Source organism: Squalius cephalus (genome assembly GCF_949319135.1).
Source record: "Squalius cephalus genome assembly, chromosome: 15".
NCBI classification, from domain to species: domain Eukaryota; kingdom Metazoa; phylum Chordata; class Actinopteri; order Cypriniformes; family Leuciscidae; genus Squalius; species Squalius cephalus.
Genome location: NC_137136.1, coordinates 16145873 through 16158926, shown reverse-complemented (window position 1 = coordinate 16158926; position 13054 = coordinate 16145873). Strand labels below are relative to the sequence as shown.

Sequence of the window (13054 nt, the reverse complement as noted above, 5' to 3'; positions counted from 1 at the left end):
ATGCCATGAGGGTGAGTAAATGCTGACAGGATTTAAATTTTTGGGTGAACTATCTCTTGAAGTTAAAATTCTCTCATAAAATAAGACTATTAAGACTAAAATAAGACTAATTAAACTATAGGGCCACCCACAACCTCTCACACATAACTCTTACTACCCTTTGTCTTCAGTCAAACTCGGGACCTTATTTCCACTCTTGTACCCCCCCCCCCTCTCCCCCTCAACCAAACAGCCCACCTCTGCGCGTGTCAAATCGAATCTCCACCACAGCGCCTACTACGCCCGCTGTGTCCATGTATAATACGTCATACACACAGGGAGTGTGCGATGACGGATTACTGAATTAGACGAATAATGACACCTGACACTTCTGTTACCGCTCCCTGAGCTGCCACAGCCAGCGCCGCAGCGCCGGTAAATAAAGACCAGAGATGAGGAAATACAGAGAGAGATGAACAAGGAGGGGGAACAGCAGGGAGATGAATGGAGAGAGCAAATGGAGGTGCGTAGGCCTATATACAAAGAGAGATGGAAGGGAAACCGAAGACAAAGAGAAAAAGAAACTCGACAAGTCAGCTAGATGAATGTACGAGGGCATTTTTGTTTGCAATCTGCTTTGTTTCACAATAGTTCTCAATGGCGTACCTCTGTTTTCAAAACCAATAAACCCACGAAAAGGCTTGAGTTGCATGTGATGTTAGTGTGTGGGCTGACCTATAGTGAGTGCACCGAGACCTTGGACTGAAGTTGCTTAGATATGAATGAAACTATCTGCAAGGAATATAATATTCATATTATTAAAGGGACAGTTCCACGCAAAAATTTAAATATTGTTTTTTCTGTGGAACATATAAGAAGATATTTTGAAAAATGTGTCCTGTTTTTGTCCATATAATGAAAGTCAAAGGGGTCATAAACAACACTGAATCCCTTTGACTTACATTGTACAGAGAGCGAAAAAAACACTAACACATTTATCAAAATGTCGTCTTACGTGTTCAGCAGAAGAAAGAAAATCATACAGATTTGGAAACAACATTATAAATGATGACAGAATTTTCATTATTGGGTGAATTGCCCTTATAATGCTATATCAGAATAATATAGAAAAATAGATGTTGTAAGATATATACATTTAAAACACTTGGACGTCTGAGCATCATGCGGCCTACAAAAATAATTACACCATCATACAAACAGTTTTAACAATCTGTCACTGTCATACAATTATGTGTATGAAAATCACATCAGAAGTTTTCCATGGCTTCTACAGGTTTATGGCAACGTGACACCCACGTAACATATAGAGTATGTGTTTGAGAGAGAGACAGAAACAGAGAAAGTGGGGAGCCAGAAAGAAATATTGACAAAGCCTAGATATACACATAAGTCATATGTGGCCTGCCTGGCTCTTGTATTTTATAGCTACGCTCTGTGCTGGCGGAACAAGATGACAGCTGAGTTCCTTCAACGGAAAATATGGTGCCTCTCTTGTTTTCTCCGTCTCCCTTCATCGTTCCTGTTTTCTGTCTATCCCTCTTTATATTACTCTGTCACCTCACAATTTTGTTATCTCCCCCTCCTCCTTGTTTTTTTGCTTTCTCTTCATGGTTGCCCTCTGTTCTCTTGCCATGCATGTTATCTTTGTCATCCTTATTGATGCTCATTCTTCTTTCTCTTTAACTCATGTGTCTATTATTTGCTCTCTGCCATTTCCTCTATTTGTTCTTCAGGTTCCTCTGTTTTACGCTTGTCTCATTTATCTCTTCTTATCACTGAACATGTAATATAAAATATACATAAAAGTTTGGGGTTGGTAATATTTGTTTTATGTTTCTTATGCTTACCAAGACTGCATTTATTTGATCAAAAATACAGTAAAAAAAGGCAGTATTTGCCTTTTGTTATAAAGGACAGTTGCTAGACAGGAAAGTGAGATAGAAAGTGTTTCATCTGCCATCTTGTAACTTGTAGGCTATAATGGGAGGTGGAACTTGTAGCTTCACATTTCTTAATATTCTGTGTACCCCTACCTGTCTAATATTTGATATGAAATATATACTATATATAAGCAACAAAATATTCAAATATAGAAACTTCAAATGCATATTAAATGCATATGAATAAACTCCTACCTTTATGCCTTATTTTATTCACCCTCATTTCTTTTGCCTGTTCCTCACCACTTCCCTCTCACACTCTCTACATTCCAGCCACCCCTCCCTCCTTCTTCCGCAGCCCGAGCACAGAGCCCCAAGTGTCGGAATCAATTAAGAGAGAGCGCCGTCGCGCCCGTTCCTTCACGGAGGTAAATATTAAACTGCAAGGAACGGCAGGCAGAGTGAGGGAGAGAAAAAGAGAGATAGAGGAGGGGAGAGCGAGCCCTCCGTCCCTAATCCGCCGCATCGATCAGCCGGGGATGAGGGTAATATATTATTTTGACAAGATACGATCCTCCGACGCGCACCGCTATCCCCGGCGATCGATTTCTTTTTCTCTCTCCCTTTTTTCTTTTTCTTTTTTTCCCTTCAGCAGTAGGGACACTGCACGCGCACCTCTGTTTTGTTGTTAGTCGCTGTGTGTGCAAGTGTGACTGAGCGAAACAGTGTGAAGCCAACAATGGTTGAGGAAACGCCTGGAGAAAACTTCTCATCTGAGCGGCACAATCTCAGCGTCTCGACAAAACGATAGCAGACGTGAAGTCTTAATAATGTCGTTACGGTGTCGTCTAAGGAACATACATTTCAAAGTGATCACCCAGTTTCCTGGTCGTCAAAACAGTTAATAAAAAGGCAAATCCATTCAATTGTGATATAAGCAGAAGAGTATTAAATGACAAAACTTCCAAAATAAAGGAGCTTTTCCCACCAGAGATTTCCATATTTTGGAGCCGAGTCGCCTGGGTGATGCTGACCAATTGTAAAGTTAAGTGTCTGGCCCCTCCGGTCCCCTGTGCTCTTTTGCCTTCCCTCCATATCGCTTTGTAAACTGTGTCTAAATGCTAAATTCCCAGATCAATTTTTTTCATTCAACCTCTCCCCCCCATCCCTTTGTGCCCGCTGCCCCCTGCCTCCACCTCCGAAGTGTATTGAAGTTCACTGTCTCTTTGCAAACGCAGTCTGCAGCGTTCTCGCGAGTGTGTGTGTGTGTGTGAACAAGCACACTGAGATTTAGAAATCTGTAAAGGCGCAGGTAAATGCAGAAATATCTTATAAATCAGCTTGTTTCATGATTTCAACCACTGCTCGGCAGGCCGCTCTGCCTCACAGAGAACTCAGGCACCAGTCTCAATCTTTCGTTCACTCTCTCCCGTTTTTATTGTGCCATTTTCTGCCACTTCGGCTGCTGTGAGGGAGTCAGTAATGCAGTCACTGTCCCTCTGCAGCCCCCTGCTGTGTGTGCAAGTGACTTGGCCTGTAAGGAGAGGGGGGAGACGCAGGGTCAAGGTGAGCTCTAATACACTATTGATCCGCCCCAATTGAAAACCTGATGGAAATTTTACCCCCCTCCCCTTTTCTCCTTCCCATCTGTGTATCTCTGTCTTTCCCTTGTCTTTCTTTTTTTTCTGTCTCCCTAGTGAACAACTTCTTCTGTGCTTCCTCCTTTTTTGCAAATTAGATCCTACCCAGAGGCTGTCTTTGTGGCATCTTTTTCTCTCATGTTGTCCCCCTTCTTCTTCTTTGTCCCCTTTTACATTTTACATTTTAGAGACATCTAACCCAGTTCCTTGTTTTTTTTTGTTTTTTTGTTTTTTTTTTCTCATTCAAAATGAGACTCTCACAAAGAGACCTTCTTGTTTGTCTATTTGAAGAATTGCATGTAGTCTTTGAATGCCTTTAAATTTGAGTGAGTATATATGTTGAGTCTAAGAGCACACACACACACATTGACACACCATGAGCAGTGTGGCAGTATGGTCACCAGTGCAGTGTATTAAATGCCACTGTGGGTTTGGCCTCAGGGCAGCACAGCGATCCCTCAGCAGGAAGAGCCAGTCGATAGCACTCCATCCTGGTCAACAATGAACAACGCTCCACAAAATCTGTCAACACTTTTGTATTTTCACTTTGGGTAAAGTGGAAAATGAGATGGACTTCATCCGTCATGTTTTAAAATGATCTCTCTCTTTCTTTGTCTAATGTAACTAATGTGGACCACAGATGCAAATGAGCTATATACACTGTAAAAAAGAAAATTGTTCCATCTTAAAAAAGTAAGTGTTTGTGCTGCCTTAAAATTTTTAGGTTTAGTCAACTTAAATATCCAAGTTGTCATTGAGTACAACTTTACATTTCAAGCTGAAACTTACATTTTTAAGGCAGCACAAATACTTACTTTTTTAAAGATGAAACAACAATTTAGCTAACTCTGGCACAACATCTGTGTTGTGCATGGTCCCTGTTAAATAAATGAAATAAAATGCAACTATTAATATGGTGCAACCAATAAGACATATGTCAGGGTTGGGCAATATTCAGAATTGAAGAACTGGCTCCCTTTCATTTAACGAGTGTGAATTTGACTGAATTGGTCACAAACAGGAAGTTGAATCGAAAATGACAGAAAGAGGAATCTATCTATCTATCATCTATCTATCTATATCTATCTAGGCTTATAAACCTTCAAACTTCAAAGCTTTTTTCAAAACTTTCAAATGAGGTCATGTCAAGTCAACATTTAAAGTTTGCCTTAATAAAACTTGATTTTCAAGTTAAAAATTAGTTCTTTGAATTTCAGTTCACTTGAATTCGGATGCAATTCTGCATCCTGTTTGCTGCCTCAACTTAAATTCAGCAACATAATTGAAAATGCACTCTCAATTCAATTTTGAATGGCGCATAATCCTGACATATGTAAACGAGCCTTAAAGTCACAGAAAGCCTTAATGATTCTGTTCCCCAACAATGGGTGGTCAATTTAAAGACTAAATTAGATCTGAACATGTTTATATATATTTTTTTTTTAAACACAGGACTCTGAATCTGAATTTCACTCTTCATTCAGCATCTCTCTGCTTTGACCTTTCCCTGCTTGCATAGTTGTTAATTACTTTGTAGAACAGACTAGTGTGATAAAACTGTCTCTTTGAGTGCATGCAAGAGCTTCCAGGTGTGATTTATGTTCTGTTGTGTATCTGTCAGGTGGTAGCGCTATCTGTACCACAATCTCCCCATGGACGCAGAAACATTACACATGTGGTGAGGCCCTGTGTCGACCTGCAGCCCGTGATACACATCTGTAACATCAATGACAATGATGCACACTAAGGATGAGGAATGAGACAATGCTGGACAGAAAGACTGAAGCATTGGGGACAATAATCAAGGTTGTTCTGTGTCTTATTCCTTACTCCTTACACAGGTTGTATGTGCTAAAGATCCAAATAAACCCAAAATAATCACATTTTCTCTTTCTCTTTTTATCTCGCTCTCTCTTTCTCAGTCTCTCTCTCACAGAGTCTTAGCTTAATTGCTTTTAAACCGGATTAATGACTGACCGGGGACATGTTGCCTTAATCTCCTCTCTTGTAAAGCTGCTGTTTCTCAGCTGTGCCTTCTCCCTTTCCTGTCCTCATCCATCCTCTCAACCCACTTACTCTTCGTCTCCCTCTCCCGCACTTTACCTCAGTCACCATCAGTCTCCCCGTCCGTCTATTGCTCCGTCTTTCCCAAGCACAGTTTCTGATTCTTCTGTACATTATAACTCAATCCTGTTATGCCATTAGTCTCTCTGTCTCGCTTATTGTCTTCGCTGATACATTCTTATCTTTTCCTTTCATCTCTAGCTCTGTCCGAGTTATGAGCTCACTTACTCATAAGTGCACACACACTCAAACCCTCGTGTGTGTACGCTGTAGTCGTGATGCATGGCCAGTCGTGGAGTCTTGTATTAGCACATGTCGATGGGAGACTGTCATTGCCTCCTAAGTGTTTTGGCAATACGGGATCTGCTGTCATGCCAGTGCAACTAATCTCAATCGAATTACATTGAGCTGGTATTGAGATGGTGAGAGAGGACAAGAGTAGGAGGCTGTGTACTTGACTAAGCTCCTCTCATGGCCATCAAGTGTTAGGGTGTGTGTTTTCTAGAGTCCTTCATATGAAAAATTATAAAAAGCCTTTTCTCTAAAGTGAGGTTCATTTAAATTGCCGTATTCTCACGCACATGTCATTTCAAACCTTTGACTGTCTTCTACAGAACACAACAGAAGATATATTGAAGAATGTTTCAACTGAATTATCCCAGAAGGGTGATCGTGCTTTCTGTCGCTGGTCCTAGATTGTGGAATAATCTGCCATTGGATGTTAGATCTTCCTTGTTTTTAAGGACCGCTTAAAATCTTATCTGTACTCTTTGGCATTTTAGTACATGGATGTTTTTATGTTTTGTCTTATTGTTCTGTTGCTTTTTATTGCAATGTACAGCACTTTGAAACTACGGTGCTAGGCTATATAAATAAATAAACGAAACGAAACAAACTAATTTTGTCCATATATTGAAAGTCAGTGGGGTCCAAAACAACATTGGACCACAATGACTTATTATATGGGCCAATGATTGATTATATGGACCAAAACATTTTTTCACAATGTCTTTTTTTGTGCAGGTTTAGAACGTTATGAAATGAGTAAATTACGACACAATTTTCATTTCATGGTGAATTATCCCTTTAAATAACCAAGACTTTAATTTGAAGTATTGATAAAATGTATTTAGAATTTAGTTTGGCTTTGTTTCTCTCTACACTCTCCTATCTGTTCCAAAAGCCTAAAATGTCTAACTTCTGAACTCTTTTATTTAACCTACACCCTCTTGTCTACATTAGTCTCTGCAACTTTCTCTCAAGCCTACTGTCTCTTTCTCCCTCACAGACATTTCTATCTCCTCTTCTCCCCTGGCAGTTGCCGTCAGGATTAAACAGTTATCTCGTAGGCCCTCTATCGCCCCTAAATACTGTGGATGATAAGACTCACTTGGATTTGTCAAATTGGGCACCATCGATTAAATGACCTTTCCTTACTCTCAGGCTCCCAGGCACTCTCCACACCGTAGACAAGCCAGATAGAGAGATATATGGATATATATATTGCTGTTATTATTGTGTACACGTTTGTAGCAACCAGGGGTGCACGGGAGGTGGACAAGATAGGAGGGAAGAACACAGTGGGGAGGGAGAAGGGACAGAGCAGGAACTGGGAGGAAAGGAGAGAAATGCCTTTGCTTTTCAAAGTAGTATAAAAACTAAAAAAGTGTTAGCCTAAAGAACACAAAACGTTTATCTGAATTAACTGTAAATTAATAAATGTGTCTTTACAATATGTTAATGGTTACAAACACAAGATGAAAGCACAATAAAGATACAAAATACTGCATAACCATTTCAGCATTTAACTTGTGAGATACATATTTGAAACTATTTTTTAAATGACTTTCACTGCAGGTGACAATATATTTCAGTGCTTACAAATGGAATAACAGATGCTTCGAAATAGGCGTGCTTACCAAAGCCTTATGTTTGGCAACCTGTTGTGAACAAATTCACGATGCGAGTGAATATGAATGATGTGTTTCTCACCGCAGTAGGGTTGGCTAAACAGCGCGTCGCTCGAGCAACATTTACGAAGCAAAATATGTGCGAGATGCAAAATGATGCGAGAGCAGCGAGACCCGTGTGTGTTTGTTTTCGGAGCTGAACTTACCGGCACTCCCAAGTGGCCTCGCCTCAGACGGAAACCAAGGGCCGGAGCCGGCACCGTGGCTGCTGGCTGTAAGATGGACCGAAAATCTCTGGGCTTTATCTGATCCACTTCGAAGAGCAAAGATTGTGCCGTTCCGTGCAGTAGGCTATAATTGATGCGCTGAAACGGAAAAATAATTTGTTGATAAAAAAAAAAAAAGTTTACAAAACGTGTTTTTACTCATTTTTTACTCTTCTTTTATTGATAAATTAGGCTATTCTTCTTAAACAAGCATTGTGGGTAGCTAAAATTGTAATAGAAGGATATGTTAAACAGCGTCATTACATTAATCACTTAGTGTAGCAGGCTATGTGCCAGCAAAGAGCTGGAAAGCTTTCCTTCCGAGAATTTCCTACGAGTAAGATGTCTGTGTAATTTTGTTCTGCAAATTTTATTCAATTCGTAGGCTATAGCTACATTTCTTTACACCTTAAAACACATGTTATCGAACATTTCGGATAAAAAAGCTGTCGGGTAATATGCAGGGTAATACTGTGAATAGGCAAACGAGTAAAAAGTAATTATGCGACATGGTTATTACTAATAACATACTCGCAGTTTCCTAAGTAGCCTAATTTTCATATAATTATCCCATTGAGTAATTTTACAAAGCGACGTTGGCCTGAAGTCCGTTGCAGTAACCGCATTCTGCTAAAATAGGTCTATAAATGCGAAAATGGCACATGAAGTTTAACGTTAGACAAGAATAGAATTTTTTTTTTTTTACGCTTTACATATTTTTTTATTATTATTATTATTATATAAAACTCAATATTGAGTTAGTTTTTGAGTCAGATAATCAGTGCGTTTATAACAGCAGCGCTCATTTCATTCTAAATAAAAAATGGATCTTTCTAACATGGATCAGAAGATAGCCTAAAAAATGTAAGCCTATAAAATGTGTTGAATTTGATTTTTTCCCTCAAACTAAAAGAGTGTTTTTTAAAACAAGTTTCAGCCGTGACTTGTAAACAGTGAAGCTTCACAAATAAAAAAAAAAATACGGACAAATTTTTCACGATGTTATAAATTATAAAGTTTTAGTTTTCTATATGAATGTTTACAAAATGCAAAATACTTTAAAATGGTTTAATTGTATGAAGCTAATTAATTATTTATTTTTAAAATGCTGGCAAATGTTAGAATATCACGATAACGATATCATCATTATTATGCCTATTATTAACAATCATGTCAGACACATTCTAACATTTACATATTATCATTATCTTCTACAGTAGGCTATGTCTTCTTTCAAGTAATGGAGCATATGACTTAAAACAAAGTTGGCCAGGTGAGCAGTTTCGGTAACGCAGACTAAGCAAAGGCAGTGCTGGGGTGGAGGGAGGGGGGAGCAACTGAGTGATGTGGAGAGGAGAGATATCCCCAAATGCCATTTAATGTCGGAAATATTTCCTACAAATATTGACAGAGAGATAGACGCAGGAGGGAGACGCAGAGGAACGGCTCAGGCGGGCAAGTGATTGAATTAATGGATGTTCTGGATATTGTCCAAAATCGTGGACTGACATCCTGCGGTTAATTACTTTGATTGAAATCAAATAATGTGAAAACACGTAAAGAATGCATTGAACTCGGAAGATGCACTAGGCCCTACATGTTCAAGGACTAAGGCAAGGGGGTACAGCCTCAAAATGACAATGAGGGATATTTACATCAAGTGACAAACAAAATCACTCTTGTGGAAAATCCCCGTGATTCTCAATCAGGTATTTAAATAGTCTTCACTTTCTTTTTTTCCCTCTCCAATTATTTTTGCGAACTAATAGCCTATAATGACAGTAATAATAATTATATTATTATTATTATTATTATTATTATAGCCTATATTCCACAAAAAAAAATTCACAAAACACTAGTTCACAAAACATTGCACACAAAAATTACTTATCAAAATGTAAATATTACTCTTCCACAAAAGGTAAATGCATAGCCTACTTTCAAAGTTAATATTTTAATCAAACTTTAAATTTAACAAATTAAACAAATTTCCAAAATAATCCACGAACCATTTCTAAATAAAAAGTAGCCTATGCTAAATATTATTCCCAACGAAAGCTTATTTTAATAAATTGTAGCATATTTAATCAATTATTATATAAAAAATCGCTGTTTACAATCACTAACAAAAACTTAAATTTTTTGTTTTCGTTTCTATTTGAACACAAAGTTTAAAAAAAAAAATCCAATTATTTGAACCATCACCGTAATGTTTTTACAGTGCATCTTGCATACAAGTCATATGCAAAGCATTTCTATGATTTTCTTCAACACTTTCAAGATTTAGTACAGTGCTGGAACTCTTTAAATGGTCACAAACGAACTTTCGAAATGAGCCGAGTCAGGGCTGTAAAGTAAACGAAAAAGAGCAAAAACAAAACCCGAGCACCCGAGTTTTCAGAACTCGCAAGGTTTTAGTGAATAATTTATCAAATCCAAACAAAATATTTCGGTTGATTTAAAAAAAAAAATATATATATATATATGGATAGATCAGTAGGAGGTGCATCTGAAATGGTTAAAGCTAAATATCTGTTTATTGATTTATAAACACTTATCAAAAAAATGTTGCAAGTAATAATTGATGAGATATACTGTGCTAACATATGCATCAAAGATCGGCCGTGGTAGAAATTTTTATGCAATGAACTAACCGAATTATGGATCAAATACAGGCAGGGTCTATTCTCTTAAATATGATGTAACGGGTAGATATTGAACAGAATGCTTTAAAGTTTTGCTGCAGCTGAATTTTTGCGCAGGTGCAAAAAAAAAAAAAAAAGTTTCCAAGTCCCATATTTCTGACAATGTTAGGCCTAAACCTAAATTATCCACACAAAGGATATTCATCATTAAACGTAACATGACTAATAGGCCTATTATAAATAAAATAACATTTAAGCATACTCATTCTGACTCACTCTTCAATTAATATTTTAATTATAATTAGGCTAATATTCTAGGCTTCCATTTCCAAAACTCCAAAATTTCCCAGAACATAAGAAATCCAAACCGGCAACTAAACGAAAAATGTATCGAAATAAATATGAGTAGAGAGTGAATTTTGTCCTCCTCTCGCAAGCATTTGACCAGTGGCCAACATGACAAGAATGAATGAATGGAGCAGCACACGTTATGCACTTGTGAGAGTAAATTGAGCTTGGTCATTTGGCAGATCGAAGGGATACACACACACCCGGCGCTTAGTCCACATTAAACGTCTCTAGTTGCCGTGAGAGTGACTGTTTAATTGACTGATTGATAGTGTGGCGTGTAGGTGAGGGCTCAACGAACAGCGTTAACAAATAGAGACACTTAACAGCTAATCCGACGTGGCACGAACCGCACGAGCGAGGCTGTTTGCGAGTGTGCACTCGGATGTCAGCGCTTTTCAAAATTACACAAAACTCAAAGGATTTGTCATAGTTTCCTTATAATGTATATTGTATTTCCTTATTCTGTAATTTAATAAGATTGTACGAAAACACATATTTGGTTTAATAAATGAACCAGAAACGTACTTTTAAATATTTACAATAGGCCTAATAATACTAAAAATAATTAAAACTTAAAAAATAAATAAAATGCATAATTTTTTTAAACAACAAAAAAGTTCAAATTCCACTTTGTGAAATCATCTTGTCATCATAAATGTTTTTATAAAACAGTGCAGATGACATACCTCAGCCTTTCCTGATCGTGTTCTCCAACCGTCCAAAGTAGAAACTATCTAACCCGTGTGCGCTTTCACTCTCCTGGTGTGTGATCCGGGGGCGCGCGGAGCCGGGATCCGTGGAAGCACCTCTACACTAATAACCACGACCGAGGGAACTGAATGAGAGGGAGGGAGGGTGCTGAGGAGGTGTGCATCTCTCGGTAAGTAGTTAATTAGTAAATCCCCATTCGCTGTGCCTCGGGTCGGTTTGTTTTCCCCGGTCGACAAGCCGAGAGGAAAGAGAATTTGAAGTAGGATTCGACCCGTTTCCGCTCCTCTGTCTCGTATATGAAGTGCGTGTGTATGTGTGTGTGTGTGTGTGTGTGTTGTCCTCCCTCCCCACTCTCTCTCTCTCTCTCTCTCTCTCTCTCTCTCTCTCTCTCTCTCTCTCTCTCTCTCTCTCTCTCTCTCTCTCTCTCTCTCTCTCTCTCTCTCATTCTTTTCGCCAGAAAATCCACTTTACTCTCGTCCTAACATTCTCGCATACGAAATTGGCCCCTTCGCGATTCTCCAGATAGTGTTCATTTTGCTTCTGGACCTGTCCAATGTCCATGCCACAACTTTCATCTTAACATTCAGCCACATGCACTAAAATACTTCATGTATCACACTCCCATTACCACCATTAAAAGACAGTGATTTAGCCTACTTTCAGTTCGTAAAATGTAGCCTATTAAAAACAACAACACCAAAAATGATTATTTCATCAACTCCTCAAGTCAAGCTGCAGGCGCTAGTGAGCCTATACTTCTATTCCTAACACTTTTGCCTGGTGGTGCATGAAATGAAAGAGCGTGCTAAAAATGTTGAAGCCATTTCAGGACTTGATCTTAATCTAGGATTATATAATTTATTTAACTGTCATACGGATAAAAACCTCAACACTTGAAACGTTGATCTCACTGGCATGCATCCCGATCTCTGGATCTCGAACAGAAGTAAACATCACTTTAAGTCTTCACGGTCTTTTTCAAGCCATTGACTGCAATTAACTAACAAACTTAAATTACTTAATTGATCGACTACGTAATAATCCATTAGGTAAACCTATGGAACCCACTGGGGTATGGAAGGAGGCACATGATGAGACTATGAGCGGATGCATACAGAGAATGAAATGAGAGAGATGGATTGAGTAGCGAAAGTATACAGTACTGCCAATTATGAAGTCTCAAACAATATTAAACTGACTTGTACACAATACCATCATGCACCTCTTTATCGCCCCCTAGTGAACACAATGACTACAGAGGGTTTCAAGTCCAGTCTCATGTGAATCAGAGTTACAGAAAAAAAAGAATAAATAAAATAATGTGTGTGTGTGTGTGTGTGTGTGTGTGTGTGTGTGTGTGTGTGTGTGTGTGTGTGTGTGTGTGTGTGTGCGAGTGTGTGTGTGCGAGTGTGTGTGTGTGTGCTTGTTTTTCTATCCTGGTGGGGATTTCAACCTGAATGCACACTGACTTATGGGGACTCGGTGGGGACCTAAATTGAGGTCCTCATGAGGTAACAAGCTTATGAGTCATGCAGAATGAGTTTGTTTTCTTCTTCTTTTGAAAATGTAAAATTGCAACGTTTTTTG

At 38.6% G+C, this 13054-nt stretch overlaps 1 protein-coding gene across 1 annotated transcript in view; it reads right to left on the bottom strand.

The window, feature by feature from the left end:
* Positions 1–11753, bottom strand: part of erfl1 (Ets2 repressor factor like 1) — a 33477-nt gene extending 21724 nt beyond the window's left edge. Inside the window, exons 1-2 of the mRNA XM_079895832.1 lie at positions 11443–11753; positions 7701–7859 (exon numbers count right to left, since the gene is read on the bottom strand). The gene's annotated coding sequence lies outside the window, so the exon portion shown is untranslated. The remainder of the gene's footprint in view (positions 1–7700; positions 7860–11442) is intronic.
* Positions 11754–13054: the final 1301 nt, after the last annotated feature.